We start from the raw sequence: 18,194 nt of genomic DNA on the forward strand, positions 1-18,194 counted from the left end.
GCCTGACCTCAAATCAATCTTGGAGAAAACTTTGGCTCTAGCCAGTTGATCAAAAAGCAAATCTATCCAAGGTAAGGGATACTTATTCTTGATGGTCACTTCATTCAATGAACGATAGTCAACACATAACCTTAGGGTCTCATCTTTCTTTTTCACCAAAATTGCTGGATATCCCCAAGGTGATGAACTAGGTTGTATAAACCCTTTCTCAACCAACTCTTGCAACTGAGTCTTCAACTCGGCTAATTCCTTGGGAGGCATCCTATAAGCTCTCCGAGAGATCGAAGCTATTCCAGGTTTTAACTCTATGTTAAATTGAACATCCCTATCTGGTGGTAGACCGGGTAAATCCTCAGGAAAAACATCAGGGAATTTACAAACTACCGGGATATCCCTAATCTCCTTGACAAAAGTTGCACAAACTCTTTCCATTGATCTCCTTAAGGTTGGAAGTTGGATAAGAAGTGGAGAACTATTATCTGGCAAACTCACCCTTATTCTTCTATTCAAAGCATCTATAATAGCCTTATGTTGATACATCCAATTCATTCCCAAGATCACATCTATATCCTGATCCTTGAGAATAATCATGGTAGTGGGAAAAATATACCCACCCAGGTTTATGGGTACCTGGTATACCATTTCCTTAGTACATAGATGTCCTCCGGGCGATTGTATAAAGAAATTTTCCTTTGTTTCCCCAATTGGAATTTCATGCTTTACGACAAAGGTTCTATTGATGAATGAATGAGATGCACTAGAATAAAAAAGCATAACAGCAGGGTGATTGGCGACAGGGAACATACCCATCATCACTGGCTCTCCTTCTAGAATTTCCCCAGCTTGAATATAGAACACCCGTCCTGTCTTCCTTTCATCTTTGCCCTTCTGAGCATTTTGATTGTTGTTTTTGTTCTATGCTTGACCCTATTGTTGATTGGCGGGGGCCTTCTGAGAATTGGAATTATACTGTTTGGGATACGGACATTCCCTGGAGAAATGACCGGACCTTCCACAATTGTAACATGGATAATTGTGACCCTAAGATGTTGGAGCATTGACACCAGGAGCATTGGTCTGTTGTGGATTCTGGTAAGTTGTAGGAGGATGGACATTTGATTGTTGCCCGGCTTGGAACTACGGTGGACGATAAGGAGGATGATAATGGTTGACTGGATGATAGATTATCTTTTGCCTCTTTTGATTTCCACCAAAGGATCCAGACTGCCCACTCTTTTTCTTTTTGATCTCCTTATGTTGCTGATACTTTTCCTTAGAAGCAATTGCAATATTTACTACCTCATGATAAGTAACATTGGTACAGGTAGTCATCATTGTTTGTAGCTTGGTATTCAGACCTCGCATAAACCATTTCTTTTTCTTAGCATCTGTGTTGACATGTTCAGATGCATACTATGACAGCTGATTGAATCTACCCACATACTGCATAACCGTTTGGTCCCCTTGCTTCAAAGCAAGGAACTCATCCAGCTTCATGGCCATCACTCCTTCTAGAATATAATGAGCTTTGAACGCAGTATGGAACTCAGCCCAAGTTATTGGAATGCCAGCTGGTTGCATAGCCACTAGATTTGCCCACCAAGCACCTCCTGCACCTCTAAGTTGCTGGTCGGCAAATATTGGTTTATGCATCTCCGTGCATGGAATAAGATCAAATTTCTGCTCCATAGTCCGAAGCCAATCATCAGCCTCTAGGAGTTCATCGGCCTTGGTGAACACTGGTGGTCTTGTATCTATGAAATCAACATATGTAGCTTCATGCCGATTATGATTGCGGCCATGGTTTCCCTGCACCATATTCTAATTACTCTAAGCTATCTCGCGAAGCAATGGAGCATTTTCAACAGTCACATTGACAAGGGCGGCGATAGCATCAGCTAGATTTGGTGGAATTGGTGGCGGATCAAGAATACCGTCTTCATCTTGTGAAGTACCAAGAATATGCGAACCCCGCGTATGACGCATCTGTTCATACAAACCAAACTTAACTGACAAGCCTTTATTAAAAGATAAAAGAGCTTACTACAATGCATTACACTGGTTTCACTTATTTAAACACAAGTCCACCCCTACACAAGACTACTACACTTAACTAGATCTCACTATTTACAATTCTACTCTTCTCCTCGACCACATCAAACTTCGTGATCTGTATCCATTCCAGAAACATTTCTGCCTTCATTATCACTTTCATCTACCATTACTAATTCTTCCAGATCTTCTTCTTCTTCCTCTTCAAGTTCATCATTATTAGCAATGATGACACTAGGGTCCATTTTATCGGCTTGAGGTTCATGATTTGGATCTAGGAGGTTGCTCAGCCTATGGACTTCTTCATGCAAGGTAGTATTATGTTCTTCTAAATCTTCTACATAAAATTCTAGCTCATGAGTTCTAGCTCTAGCTACATCTTCTCTATGCCAAGCTTCATTCTTTCCCTCCACCATACGAACTAACATACGTTCGCAATTCCTATGAATGGTGGTAAGACATCCCAATCTATCCCCTAACTCGCCCACATGGATGGCATCCATAGCCCTATCTCTAGTAGCCTGAGCTAACTCTACTGTAAGCCTCTATATCTCTGCCTAGGGATCAGGCCTAGAGCTGCTACTGCTAGCACCATCATTCCTAGGAGCAAGCTGGTGATGAGGAACTCCTTTAGGTCTAACGGACTTACAGGGTGTTATCTTGGTACGAGCCATACTGTAGGAAGCAATATTAATCCAAGTAAGACAATCTGATCCAAGTCTAAAGAACAGCAAGGGTGGACTACACAACTCAGCCTAGACTCACTACCTAACCTAGACATAGAGGGAAAGTAAGTAACGAATGGATTAATCATGATGCATGAATCGTTCTTACGAACAAAAACATCAAAGCTTATAAGGTACATAAATAACAGTTGTTATTACATCGGGCATAATAAGATTACTACTCCACCACACAAAGCCTTTTTAATCAATTAAGGAATGGTGAGAATGAAATAAGATAAGTCGGAAGCAATTTGGACCAAATTAACAAGTTAAATAGATTTGTCCCAAATCAATTTGAAGTTTTTGTAAAACAATGCAACAAAGACTTTGTAACGATCGCTCTGATTCCATTATGTGGCAGAACCTCCTAAATTATAGGACCCACATGCACCTATCACTGTCCAACGACCTCTAACGACTATGCATATGTTCCTAGTAACTTAAGAAGACTATTGGGTGTCCTTGAGGAACCCCAAATCATCCACGATTTCCAAGCAGGATCCCATTACAGAGTCATTGTAGTATTACAACATTTATTCAAATATCTACATCAGAGTAAATTAGAGGAAGTCTTACAATAACTTAGTTTACAAACTAGTTATTTCAAACCTTACAAACTAAGTTTGATAATTAATACAAACCATAATAGTAGTGGAGTGGCATTATAACATAATACAAACAAAAAATATAAGTATCCTGCCCAAGGATCACACATTCACTTATTGTCATCGACCTGAACAACAGTCATGCAGCACGGTCCACAACAGACCTGCTCATGAGGCTCACTTGCAACAAGGGTCAATGAATCCTGAGTACAAAAGTACTCAACAAGACTTAACCGAAATAAAACTAAGAAGACTCAGGAATGCAGGCTTAGGGATTCAAGGTATGGCTTTAGCAATAATCAAAGTTCTTTTGCGTAAAAGCTCTTTAACAAAATTCTTTACCTCCACATATAAAACTTTATAAGAACCACATATGAATCTGCCATGATCCGTAATGAGATCATGAACTTCATATCAAACTCTTTCTCAAACCTTGCTCGAGTTCTAGTTATTAACTACGATGATGAATAGAGAGTTGAGTCTCCATAACCAAGGAGCAACGATGATTCAAACCGATTAAAAACCTAGCTGTAATTCTAGACCACACAACATATGCAGGTCCCCGACCTACATATACCAACCTACCCTCGGATCCTCTCAAACAAGAACGAGTCTACGCCACCCGAGAATACAGTACTCCACCAATCTAGCCCGTTGCCACGTAGATACATGCTATTCCCACCATCTCTCCACTCCCAGTGCATGAGTAGCCATTCTCGTAATAGAATCGCCAAGTTAAGGCTTACCAAAGTATGTGGTTAGTACTACAAAGTCTCATCTCACATAGTTCAACAACGGATGGTTCTTAATCGACACAGGTGGAAGGAACCCGCTCACAAGACCTCCATGTCTTATGGCTCTCACACACCTAGTCCGCCCGGTCTAGATTTATTATTCCCCAAGCTCATATCACATGATGACATAAGTAACCAAATGTAACCATAGACTCATTTAAAACTCGCAGGTGATAGGTAATCACCCGACTTTTATCTGTCTAAGCATGGCTAAGCATAACTAGGCATTTACGAAGTAAAACTGATAACAAGGTAGATATGGAAAAACAAGGTTGGTAATGCACCAATTAGGTTTCCACCGAACTCCTAATCAATTAATGCAGTATATAGAAGAAAAAACGGTAAAAACTTGTAAAACACAAGGTAGGTTAATCCATCTGTTGAGGATAATTGTAAAACACAAGCCCCGGATGCATTTAAACCTACCTTGTGTTTTACAAGTTTTTACCGCTTTTGCTTCTATATACTGCATTAATTGATTAGGAGTTCGGTGGAAACCTAATTGGTGCATTACCAACCTTGTTTTTCCATATCTACCTTGTTACCGGTTTTACTTCGTAAATGCCTAGTTATGCTTAGCCATGCTTAGACAGATAAAAGTCGGGTGATTACCTGTCACCTGCGAGTTTTAAATGAGTCTGTGGTTACATTTGGTTACTTATGTCATCATGTGATATGAGCTTGGGGAATAATAAATCTAGACCCTGACTTTTATCGAGTGTCGTAAAACACAAGGTAGGTTTAAATGCACCAATTAGGGACAGAAGGTCATCACTAAAAACCTACCTTGTAAAACACAAGGTCAGATTAACCTCAACAGACGGATTAACTTCTATATACCTCAATGACACTTACTTCCATTGCCAAGGATCATTACCAACTAATGACCCAAGGTCATCACTCAATCCAAAATTTTCAAACAAAACCTAAATCATTAAAGGTTACTATTTGCTTTTATGAATTAATTATTTAATTCAAAATTATGAAATAAATCAACTTATTCTAATTGAGCTCAAATTTTTTTTAAATGTTCATCACATGATAACTAAGTGGCAAAACAATTTTCATAATTTTTGGACAATTAATTAAGCCTAGAAAAATCATGGAAACTCATTTATTAAATAATTGAGCAATTTTTATCACACTCAAAAAGTACTGAAAATCAACATTTCATATTTTTCCTAAATAATATACATCACAGAGAAGTCACACAAAAATGTTCATAATTTTTGGAGCTCTAAATAAATCTACATAAAAATAACAAAGACATACACTATTCATTCATCTCTGAAAATTGAAAAATTCATTTTCAAACCGCTGAGTCACTGACAGCGGGGTCCCACCTGTCATCCCCTTCCTCCCATGTTTGACCACGATGACTACACGTTGACCGACGATTTCTCGCCGTCGGTGAGACCAACGGCGACGGCGAAGACACCAACACGTTCACCAAGACTAGGTGCACCTACTGATGTCCCTACTTGCACCAATTACGGCACAACCCGAGCTCGGCACCGGCCATGGCGTACATGGTGGCTCGGCGACACTATGCCGGTGATAGGAGCTCGGTAGTGATTAAATAAATGGCACAGGAAGGTCCAGCAGCTCACCCCAAACACGACTGACCAGAGAGCAAGGTCGGAGGAGCAATGGAGACGCGGTTTGACGGTCACAACGGCCACGGCGGTGCTCTGGTGGCTGTGGTGGACAAAAGGAGTAATCAACCGGTCATAGAGCATCATGGGAATAAGGCAAAGCTAGAACTACACTGAGCAAGAGCAACGGCTCACCGGAGAGCGCTGGCCACGGTGACGCGCTTGCGACGGTGATGCTGCCGGCCGCGAGGAAGAAAAGCGTCGAGCGGTGTTTCCTAGCGATGGCAAGCGACTAGGGCTGGTTGGCTAGGTGTGCAAGGATTAGGCAAAGTTGGGACTGGTTTTGCCGAGATGGTGGAGGTACTACGGCGACAACACGAGCTCATCGGAGTTGAGCGGTGGCGATTGGAAAAGCAGAGAAGAAGAAATGAGAAGAACGGCGACTGCACAAGCTTTAAAGGGCGGCCAGGAAGCAAGCAGAAGCCACGCCGTGACCTTGCCCACACCAGTGCAGAGCCGAACGTGGCCACGAGCGCGCCTGGAAGCCAGAAGAAGGTCGCTGGCGGTGTAGCTTAATCGGTGAGCACTGTTCATAATATTTACAGAATTGCCATCTGATTTGAAACTCAATTTACTCCCAAATTTATGTAACAACTCAAAAATATCCAAAAATAAAAGTTGTTCAAAATTTAAAGTTATACAACTTTGCTTTTATAACCACCCCCTAATTCGGTCTACATTTTGAAATGCAAATTTGAATTCAAAAAGGGGACATTTAAAGAATTACGCCTTTTCAAATTACTTCAAATTTTTCTAAACAACTTTGAAAACTCCAAAAACAAACTTTGTACAACTTGACAAGCTCTACACTTTTGCTTTAAGGCTCAACCCCAAAATGTACTTTCGATTTTGAATTAGGTTTTTCGGGGTAAAACAAATTACTGGAAATCAGGGTTTTCGGAAATTCAAATCCAAACAAAACTTTGAACTTGATCCAAACCATACAAGGCAACACATATAACATAAATGTAAACTTGTTTTAGTGTATGCATATCAAAATTTTCACTAACACATGAATGATGTGCTATGCATATGATGACATGGCATATTTTAGTATTTAAACACCCGAGGTGTTACAGTTGGAGCCTCCATGTGTATGACAGTGTGTCAGTGGATCCGCATCAACTCCATCTCGTCCATTGGTGCAAACCTTGAATCAACGCTTGGCATTGCTTCTAGAGTAGCTCCCATGGATCACTGACGTGGCAAAATGCCAAGGTGGCACTTGGTGGGGCTGTGCGATGCCCAAGTGGCATCAGGCGATGCTGCCCTCCTGCCATGTCCACTTGCTTCTTTGGTCCATGTTTGTCACCATTTTGGCCTATTTTTGCCATATTTCCTACGTACAAATAATTCTACAAGCACAAGTGGAACTAGGTGAATTATAAATAAAATTCTTCACTTGTGATGATGATTTTTCTCACTTTGCCATGCCTTTGGGTGGAATGTTGATAGTCAAAATGGGTGTTAGTGACCGTCAACAAGCTCCCCCAAGCTACCCTTTTGATGTCCTTAGAAAAGATGCGAGTTTAGCATGGAATAGGTGTTGGATCAAGAGTTGCTACTATGTAACGCCCTTGCAATGACTTGTATACAAATAAATACTATCTCTTGAGTTGAGCGTGTTAGCACTTAGAAATTTCACCATCAGTCTTAGCAATGTGGGACTTATAGCTTTCACCTTGACACAAGCCCTTCTCTAGCTTCTTTGAGAGGGCATGGCTACTTTCTCTCTCTCTCTCTCTCTTTTCTCTCTTTTTCGAACACTAGAGCTTTTTGCTCTTTTATTCTCTCACTTTTTATCTGTAGCCCATGCCTCTCTTTTTTATGTAAGATATCTAGAGAGGTAACTATGATTCTCATAGAGCAATAATGATTGGAAAGCATATGTGGTTGCGTATCCCTAGTGTAGGCAATAGCATAAATATGTGGGTGTATGTGATCTTGATCAAAAAGCATGAAAAGTTTCAGTACTCAGATCAACAAGGCTTAGAAAAGCTCAAAACAAACAAGCAGCTTTTATGGTGGCTTTATCATGTATGAATGGATGTTTTATTTGGCACTGGTAGGAATTTATCACCATTGAGGAACTTCTAGCAAGAGAGTTTTAGCATTTTGCAAAACAAAACTCTAGGTTGTTTTTACCATTCCTCAGATAGGTTCAAAGATTTACTCGAATCATGGCTACAACATATCTCACAAAAGCCTATTCTTGGTTGTAGCATTTGCAACCCACGAAAGCATTCAACTTAAGATGAATTCTAAGTGTATCATGCTCAAAACTTAAGAAGTATAAGGTTGTATAACAAGCTTTTGGAAAGTATATCATAGAGCAACTATTCATCATCTCCAAATAATTTATCATCATGTTATTAGAACAGAGTTTCTCTCAAGATAAATTTAACGCACTCCTCTCTACTTTCTAAGATCATGAATATTGAAATTTAAAGCAAACATGAATGTAAAGAGAGGGTTTGTGATTTTCATACCTGAGCGGGGATAGATGTCTCCCCCAAGCTAGTCTTTTGCATAGGATGGAATGTTTTCTGGTAGCTCTTTTGATTCTTTTCTTTATTGACTAACTAATACTACGAGAATGCATAAATGACTAACTAACTAAACCTATTACTACTAGATAACTTATTCAATAGGAATGCTACTGAATTTTATTCATTATTATTAAATATATTTTTTCATATGCTGCTTTAAATGCAAATCTATCCTATTAGGCATGAGCTACTACATACTTTATTTATTAACATAGAGTAGCTGAATGCAACTAACCTGCCATGCAATGTAAAGCAACTTTATTGGAAATCTAAATGAGATGCAACTAATGAAATGCAGTAAATAAATGCAAGGGATAGAAAACTTACCTTTTTTACTAGGCTCAAGGTCATTTGTCCTTGGGCAGAGGTGTTTCCTCTTGTTCCACCTTGGAGGCCTTGTCAGGATTAGGGGATGATGAGTTTGAGGATGGATCTTTCTTTTTACTCCATCTCTTTCTATTCTTCTTCTTCTTGATAGGTTTCTCCTGATTCTTCAATCGGCTTTGGTTTCTTCATCTTGATTCTCTTCGAATGCTTCTTCTTTTCATGTTTCTCATCAAAGAGGGGTTGTCCAGAGGCAAAAGAAATATTTCTTTTCTTCCAGCAAAGTGGAATTGGATTTGCCCTAGAAGCCACATATATGCAAGAATATGCAGTATTAAGGAAGGGATGACCAAGGATTAAAGGTGTATCCTCAGTGTTGCCCATGTCTAAGATCATAAAATATGTAGGAACATAAGCACTCCTAACTTTAACTAATAAATCAGTGGCTACTCCCTTCGAGATAATGGGTGGATTGATCAGCTAATTGTAAGTAAATTGAGCTTGAAGCTAGGGCAATATAAAACAATCTATCATAAGTCTCCTTAGACATGATGTTAATACTAGACCCTAGATCACAAATGGCATTATGAAAAGTGTGGGGGGCTATGGAGCAAGTAATGACGAGGTTCCCAGGATCACCTTTCTTAATAGGAAATCCCCAACCATTCTCAGAAAAGTCATACCTTGCTATGACAAGGTTGGTTGTCTCCATGGTTCCTTCAGGTTTGCTAGGAATTCTATCTTTTCATAGGATGGGATAGCAGCATCAATTGAGCTAATTGGGTTTCTATCATGTTGTTGAAACTAAGTTGATTCTTTAAGGCAAAAGAAAATTCATCCAATTTAGCATCTATATTTTCCAACATCTCGCCATGAGCATGTAGCTTTTTATTAATGCTATCAGTCATTCTACCATTGCTATAAACAAGATCTTTTAGGAAAGCATAACTATTATTACCTTGATTATTTAATAATTGTTACCTCCCTAGTTGTTGGAGCACTGATTCTAGCCTTGATGTTGTGGATGAAATCCGCTGTCGGTGTTGACGAAGTTGAGGTCTTCTTGGGTTTTGGGGTAAGAATTGCACGAATGTCCAACATCTCCATAGACTTCACAAGTCATGTGGGAATCCATGGCTTTGAGTGTCTCTTAGGCACTCACCTTCTCATAATGTTCTACTCACTTCACAAGTATATCCATCTTAGCTGCAAGCATGTCAATTTCTTTAATTGAATGCATACCTCTTTTATGGGGTTGGAATCAATCATCGCTCCATCCTTGGTTGGAAACCATCTTTTCGATCAGCGTCTCTACATCTGCAACACTTAGCAAAGAGAATGCTCCACCACCACCAGCATCTAAATGGCTCCTATCTAACGGCACTAATCCATGGTAGAAGTTCCAGATCAAAAGCCAATCTTCCATGCCATGGTGCGAGCATGCAGAGACGTACTCCTGCATTCGTTCCCAAGCTTCAGGAATCAATTCATCTACTAGTTGTTAAAAACTAGAGATCTTATTGCGCAGAGCATTAGTCCTCCCCATGGGGAAAAACTTGACTAGGAAAGAGTTGGAACACTTGTCCTAGGTATCTACAGCATTGCAGGTTAGAGTAAAACCATTGCTTAGCCTTTCCTAACAAAGAGAAGGGGAAAAGGCAAAGACGTATAGCCTCTTGGCTCACTCCCTTAATGGTGAAGGTGCTACAAATCTCCAAGAAATGTTGGAGGTGAGCATTTGCATCATTGTGGGCTTTCCCATAAAATGGACTAGCTTGAACTATCATAATTAATGCTAGGCTTAAGCTCAAAGTTAGCATCCCCATTAATAACATTGGGTCCGGTGGCTACATTAGCAGCTGAGGGTGCAGAAAAATCATGAATGGACTTGTCACCCATGGTCAGTGGAGGGTAGTGATAGGATTTGAGGAAAATAGGATAAAGTACTTAGGATAACTAAAAACCTAGCTAGCAAGTCTAGCAATATAAATCTGAGGCCAGTTGCCTTCCCCGGCAACGGTGCCAGAAATGCTTGTTGATATTTCTTAACGACTATTCGAGGATTCCGCAAGCGCATAGCACTTTGCTCGGTGAGTACCGAGTGTTGAATTTATATTTTTCCCATAGGAAGGCGGAAGGCTAGAATTTATATTTAGACAAGAAGGCAAGGCCTAAGTTGATCCTAGGTAGGTGAACGATAGTGAAGGGTGAATGTGAACTACCTAAACTAACTACTACTAACAAGCTAACCTAGAGATAGCTAGGCGGGAGAGCGAGCGATTTATCTTTCTAATAACTAGGGTAAACAAATGATTAGGAGAAATGTGATAGTACTTCGGGGCATAGCCCACCTACCAACTAGGAGAGATAAATAGACAAGGTCTGCCACGAGCCCTATGATTTAATAACTAGACCTATCATGGTGGAATATAGAGGATGGACAAGTCTATCACCAAACTGGTGGAACCGGTACTAACTGAATAGCTACTAATTATAAGATAACATATGCTACTAATGCCAAACAACAAGCACCTAAGCTCACTAATGATGAACACTAATGACTAAGTACTTAAAGTAAAGCAAAACAATAATACTAGAAAAAAGTACTTAAAATAAATATGGAATAAAGTAAATGCTGAAATGAAAGAATTACAAACGAGCTATACCAGACCTAGAAGACTCTTCTGGACTCCAAGAGCAGCTCCGCTCTTGGTCTACTCCACTACTAGACTACTGCTCTATAGCTTAGCCAAGCTAGAAAGCTAAGAGAAGCTTGGAGAGCTTGGAATTGAATGGGACACTTCTCCACCAAGCTCCACACCCACTATTTATAGTGTATAGTGAGGGGAGGGGTACTTGTAGGTAGCAGGGAGGATGGTGGAGGCAGGGGGCACCGGGCGGTAGCACAGGGGTGCCTGATCAGGCCCTTGGATGCACCACCTTTGCATCCAACTGATGCTGGCTAGGCTCCCAATGGCGGTTGTGAAGCTAGCACATGCCAAAACATGATCGAAAAGGTAGTTCTAAGGTCGGTTGGAGCCTCCATGTGTATGATGGTGGGCCGGTGCATCCATGTCAACTCCATCTTGTCCATCGGTGGAAACTAACTTGAATCAACTCTAGAGTAGTTCCCATGGATCACTGATGTGGCAAAATGACAAGGTGGCACTTCATGGGGCTGGGCGGCGCCCAAGTGGCGCCGGGCGGCATGTAACTAGAACCATCTAATTTATAAGAGCACAAGTACAATAGCAACCACCGAGGCAGTCAAACCATCACACTTGATCCCATATAAATTCGGTAGTCCATTGAGTATCACGAAGGATATCGAATCAACCAACATACAAGCCAAGATCATACATGATTCAACATACAAGCCACATGTTACAACAAGTTCATAAATAGTTTGTCATACATCAGAGTTCCATCACAGTTGTTACAACAACAATTTAAAAGTAGCAGAAGCAACATAATTCAGAACTGACATCAAAAGTAGTTTAGATACATAGCCAGTTTTCATAGCCATCTCCAACCAAAAGCACAAGGGTGAGATGACATATAGAATGACCATGCCCATGGTCTTATTCCTCATCCACTATAGGAGCAAAGCAGTGCTTATAGTAGCCGTGGTACATCATGTTATCTGCAACTATAGGGAAATAAACCCTGAGTATGAGAAGGTACTTAGCTAGACTTACCCGTCATAAACCAAAATAAGTGACACCAACTGATCATGCAAGGCTTATAAGTGGAGCTGGTTGACAGCCTTTGCATATAAGCCAATATTTATCTAGTATCTTTTAACTTTTGAGTAACCAGTTTATTATTCCTGTTCCATTCTAGATTAGCATCTATCCTATGCCAAACATGTTGTGTACCATTAAATCATCACAATAGTAACCATATCAAGTTGAGCATTTCTATAATCCACATAACCATTACTTTCATCTATTACTATGATGAAGGGGGCTCATGTCAAATTCTCACTATCCGGGAGAGATGGTGATTCGAATCGATTCCTACCCAGCTAGGGAATTATTCTTAACACACACCCATACTCCCCCCTGTCAGGAGTCACATTGGGTCACCTTTGGTACAACTCAGGCCCAATTGTGGGTAAGACCAGCACTGCACCCTCAAAGATACTACCAATCTGCCAGGAGGATCAGGACTCGAACCCACCCTTGGGCTCACTGCCATTGGCTCTCCATACATCCTTACTGTCCTCTAGGGTGTGCACTTTAACTACTCATGTCCCCGGCCTGAGTTGAGCTACTCGGCTTCGCGGTCAGAATGACTTATGCTGTCCAACTATGTTAGATGCATGCATTCAACATGACAAGAGGGACCTCCAACGGCCGGTCCTTAAGCGACACAGATGGAATCACTATACATCACCACACCTAACATATCAGATTCCATCTAGTCTCCAATTGTCCAACATCACTAGGTTATGTTTTACTGATAGCACAATATAGCCAACCATGATCAAGTCACCACCTATAGCTTGCAAGTGACTAGGAAATTACCCGATGTCTATCGGTCTAAGCATGGCTAAGCATGAAGTTCAATCCTAGACCTACATAGGATTCAAGATAGATATTTCTAGATAAGGAAAGTATATGCAACAAGTGGTTCCAATCAACTCTTATAACCTAATGCATCAAACATAAAGGACTCAAGTAATATCTTGTAAAACATGGGAGACTTAGAATGCTCTGGGGCTTGCCTTTCACAAAAGTGGCCGGCTGGTGGTCAAGGGCACTCTTGGAGATGATCAACTTTAGGATCGGCTTTCGAGTTCCACCAACGTGGTCAGGGCTTGCCTTTGCCTAGAGCTTCTTGGTGCTAAGCTTCCTGGTTCTCCTCTTGTGGATCAGCTTCGAGTTCCACCAACGTGATTTCTTCTGCTGCACCTATTGCATGTATATGCATAAAGTAAGTATCATGGATGCATAAGAAGGATTGTGAATGATATGACATGAGAACGTGAATGATTCTATGCTGATGATTATATCAAGTTACTTAGATGATAACCAAGTTGAGTAGCAACATAGCCTCTTGTGTACCTAGTGATCATAGTAACTAGAATAGTTGGATAGGTGGCTTGCAACCCTTTGTAGAGCTAGAGCAAGTTTGCATTTCTTTATTTGTCATACTAATCAAATTGCTCTAGTGATCTTGTAGTTTTTAAATAGGCTATTCACCCCCTCTATCCATGGTAGGACCTTTCAAGTGATATCAGGAGCTATGGTCACCATTTTATTGAGGGCTTAACAACCTCGATGTCAAATTATGGCTCAAGTTGTGTTCAACCATGTGGGGGGCAAACCATCGTTCTTTGATTTCACATGCTATGATTATTGGAAGAGAGATGAAGATGTATCTTGGTTCAATCAATGACCAAGTGTGGGATGTGACCGAGAGTGACTATGTGATTCTTGATCCAGACAATTTCACCAACACTGACAAGGCCAACAAGCAATGTAGTACAATGGCTCTCAACACCATCTATAATGCCATTGATTCTAAGGTGTTTGAAGCAAATCAAGGATTGTGAGAAAGCTAGTGAAGTGTGGAAGAGATTGGAGGAGTCCTATGAGGGAACTCCAACTGGTGAAGAGTGCCAAGCCATACATCATCAAGGACAAGTTGACAAGCTTCAAGATGAAGGATGATCATAGCATTCTAGGAGATGTTTCATACATTGCAAGTAATTGTCAATGACTTGAAGGCTTTGAGAGAGAAGATCAATGATGATGATGTCTCTCATCGGTTCTTGATGTGCTTACCTTCTAGATTTGAGACATTGAGATTGATCGTCATTAGAGGAGGATTGAAGCAACTCACCCCTAACCAAGTACTAGGTGATGTCATGACACAAGAGACATACTGTGTGGAAAGGGAGGGGGTCGACAAGGATGACAAGAAGGAAGATGAAGACAAGAAGAAGAAGAGTGTGGCATTCAAGGCTTGCTCATCATCTAAGAACAAGGGCAAGTCCAAGAAAGAAGAATCAAGTGATGATGAAGATGCTAGTGACATTGATGATGAAGTCATGGCTCTCTTTGTACACAAGTTTGGAAGATTCATGAAGAAGAAGGGCTATGGTGCAAGAAAGAGGAGACAACAACAAGAGCAAAGAATATGTGAGAAGGTGCTACAATTGCAAGAGCCCAGGACCATGTTGCGGTGGATTGTCCCTACAATAGTGACAATGATGAGGATGATAAGAAGAAGAAAAAGAAAGAGAAGAAGGAAGAAAAAGATGTCCTTCTAAAAGAAGAAGAAGGGTGGTGACTATGTGGTGACATGGGATAGTGATGCTTCTTTGGAGGAGGATGACTCAAGTAATGATGACAAGAAATCCAAGAAGAAAGCACTTGCAAGCATAGCCATCAACAACACGCCTTCCATCTTCGATACTTCATCAACTTGCCTCATGGCAAAGTCCACCAAGGTAAAATATGATGATAGTGATGATGATGCTTGTGAAAATGATGATTGTATGAGTGATGACGATGATGATGATGAGGACTCCAAGGAGGCTCTCATGGACATGTTGGAGAATGCCCACACATGTCTTGAGATGAAGAGAAAGGAGTGCAAAGAATTGCAGAAAGAGCTCAAAGCTCTCAAGTGATCCTTTGATGAGCTCAATGCTTCTCATGAGAGTCTAAGGGAAGGCCATGAGGAGCTTGGCAATGCTCACATTAAGCTTGAAAGATCTCACTCCTTTCTCCTCAAGCAAGTCAAGGAGGAAGAAGCTAAAAGGAGCAAGTGATTATGTCATGTGATATGGGACTAACATGTGATATTATTGATGAATCCTTTTATAAGACCATTGTTGTTGCTCCCACTAACCTTTCTTGTAGCACTACTGCTTCTACTTCACCTTTGAGTGATGGTTTCACTTGTGATGCCTCACTAATGGTGGAAAATGAGACCCTCAACAAGGAAGTGAATGAGCTCACTCGTGTCTTAGGAAATGCCTATGGTGGAGATGTCTGCTTGCTAAAGTGCTTGGGTAGCCAAAGGTTTTCTCTCAACAAAGAGAGATTAGGCTACACCCCTAAGAAAGGCAAGGCAGCCTTTGTCACTCCCAAAGCTAGCTTTGTGAAGGGCAATGGTCGGTTTTGCAATAAATGCAAGCAAGTTGGGCATATAGAGTAATATTGCAAGACTAACAAGAACAAGCAACCTAATGTATCCTTAATTAGATTTGATTCTTGTTACATGCTTGTTAAGGGTGCCAATGGTATGAAGGATAAGTTCATTGGTACACCAATTGTGGGCCCAAAGAAGAAGGCCATTTGGGTACCAAAGACCTTGGTAACTAACCTTCAAGGACCTAAGAAAGTTTGGGTACCTAAAAAGAATTGATCTTCTTTTGTAGGTCAATTACAAAGCCGGAGGAAGGCATTAGGTTCTTGATAGTGGGTGCACACAACACATGACCGGTGATTCAAGAATGTTCAATTCAATCAATGATAATGAGAGCAATGGGATTAATAGTATCACATTTGGTGGCAATGGCAAAGGCAAGGTCAAAGGTCTTGGTAAGATTGCAATATCCAATGACATGAGCATTTCCAATGTGCTACTAGTAGAGAGCTTGAACTTCAACCTATTGTCCATAGCTCAACTTTGTGATCTTGGTTTCAAGTGCATATTTGGTGTGGATGATGTATAGGTCATAAGTGTAGATGGCTCTAACTTGATATTCAAAGGATTTAGATATGAGAATCTATACTTGGTTGATTTCAATGCTAGAGAAGCTCCATTGTCAACATGTTTGCTCACTAAGTCTAGTATGGGTTGGTTATGGCATAGAAGGCTTGGTCATGTTGGAATGAAACAATTGAACAAGTTGATTAAGCATGATCTAGTTAGAGGCTTGAAAGATGTCACATTTGAGAATGATAAGCTTTGTAGTGCATGTCAAGCTAGAAAGCAAGTTGGCAACACACATCCTAAGAAGAGCATTGTCGACATAATATCGTCGGTAGTCCTCCAAGGGATATCCCACAAAGGTAGATTAATCAACAGAGATGCGTGTAATTGAGAACAAGAAGGCAACAGAGACACATGAGTTAGACAGGTTCAGGCCGTCAGCGTGACGTAATGCCCTACTACTGTGGTTTGTTGGATTGTATTGGCTATCATATGATATTGCCTGTGTTTTGAGGGGGTCCTTACCCGCCTTATATAGTCTAGGGGTAATGATGAGGACATCACTACTTTATCGCATACAAGCCAAGGAGAGGAGGAGGTCCAGCATGGGCGTCCAATTCATCTTTTTCATGGTGGAAGCCCAGTCCAACTCAAGTTCGAGTCTGGTTCGGACTCCAGGACCAGTCTGCCTTCAACTGGTCACCCAGGATGCATCTGGACTCTGTTTTCGACGATCCATATATGGTTGGAAAGATAATTTGATAAGGAAGCCAATCCAAGTAGTTTCACGTCAAAAGACCTTCGAAGTCAATAGGAATCATTGAAACAAGTTAGCGTCTAGAATCTGTCAGGGTGCTACGACACCGTCTTTTGGTCCGTTGGACCATGTATCGTGTTTGGGCCCATTAGGGGGCATGTCTAGGGGGGTGACGCCCAAGACTCTATAAATAGCAGCCATCACTCTCCTTAGGGTTTGGGATTTTGTTTAGTTCTTGATTTCCTCATAAAACAGACATCATTTTGCCGCAACTATCGCCGCCAAGGCCGCTTGCTGTGAACCAGGGCTCCAGTTCTTGATCTTGTTCGCCTATGGCGATTAGTCCTTTCGAATAAAGACTTGAACTCCTTGATTTCATAAGCCTCATATTTATTTGCAATTTCAGATTGCGTTCATCCCATTCTTGCTTGTGTTCTCGATTCGCTTGCAGGAAAGCCTTCTCGGCGAGGTCAATCGCGTTCGCGTGGTTGATAACCAACAGAGCAGTGGTGTAACGGTTGTAGGGGTCTGAATCAATCTTGGTTCAAAGCTAAGATCGTGAACAGTCGAGTCTCCACCAATCGACGCTATCATACCTTTCGGAAGATCGGGCCTAGTCTACATCAAGGCAGGGTTACAAGTCGGTTAGATCTAGGAGATAACCAGAAAGTAATAACACTATTACAGGAATCATGGGATCATACGTATCCTAACAAATCTCATAGTATCTTCAGGATATCTTCTCGGTATCTTGTGGGGCACACTGAGTAGCGTCGTGCTCCGCAAGGCTTTGTCTTGTGGGCTAGGACCACCCCTAGGGACATAGCCCATGTAATCTGCCATGGGTATCTAGGGTCATACCCCCCCCATAGCTAGTCCCTGAGCACCTTGTATCCGCTATGCAACTGCCATCTTGAGCTTGTCCAAGCAGGTGTAAACAAAGCCGAGCAGTCAGACTCATGGTCCGACCACCATAATGAGTCGTCGAGTAGTTGTGGACCGTAGCCGACCAGCTTAACTGTTCGGATGAGCATGAGTTTTCCCAAATAAGGCTTGCCA

General features: G+C 41.2%; 1 non-coding gene across 1 annotated transcript; it reads left to right on the plus strand.

The window, feature by feature from the left end:
- The first annotated feature begins 10,128 nt into the window (after positions 1-10,128).
- LOC136553177 (small nucleolar RNA R71) lies at positions 10,129-10,237 on the plus strand. Its single transcript, XR_010783083.1, has one exon. It is a non-coding gene; the product is annotated as a small nucleolar RNA R71 (small nucleolar RNA).
- Positions 10,238-18,194: the final 7,957 nt, after the last annotated feature.

The sequence above is a fragment of the Miscanthus floridulus genome, chromosome 4 (assembly GCF_019320115.1).
Source record: "Miscanthus floridulus cultivar M001 chromosome 4, ASM1932011v1, whole genome shotgun sequence".
Classification (NCBI taxonomy): Eukaryota; Viridiplantae; Streptophyta; class Magnoliopsida; order Poales; family Poaceae; genus Miscanthus; species Miscanthus floridulus.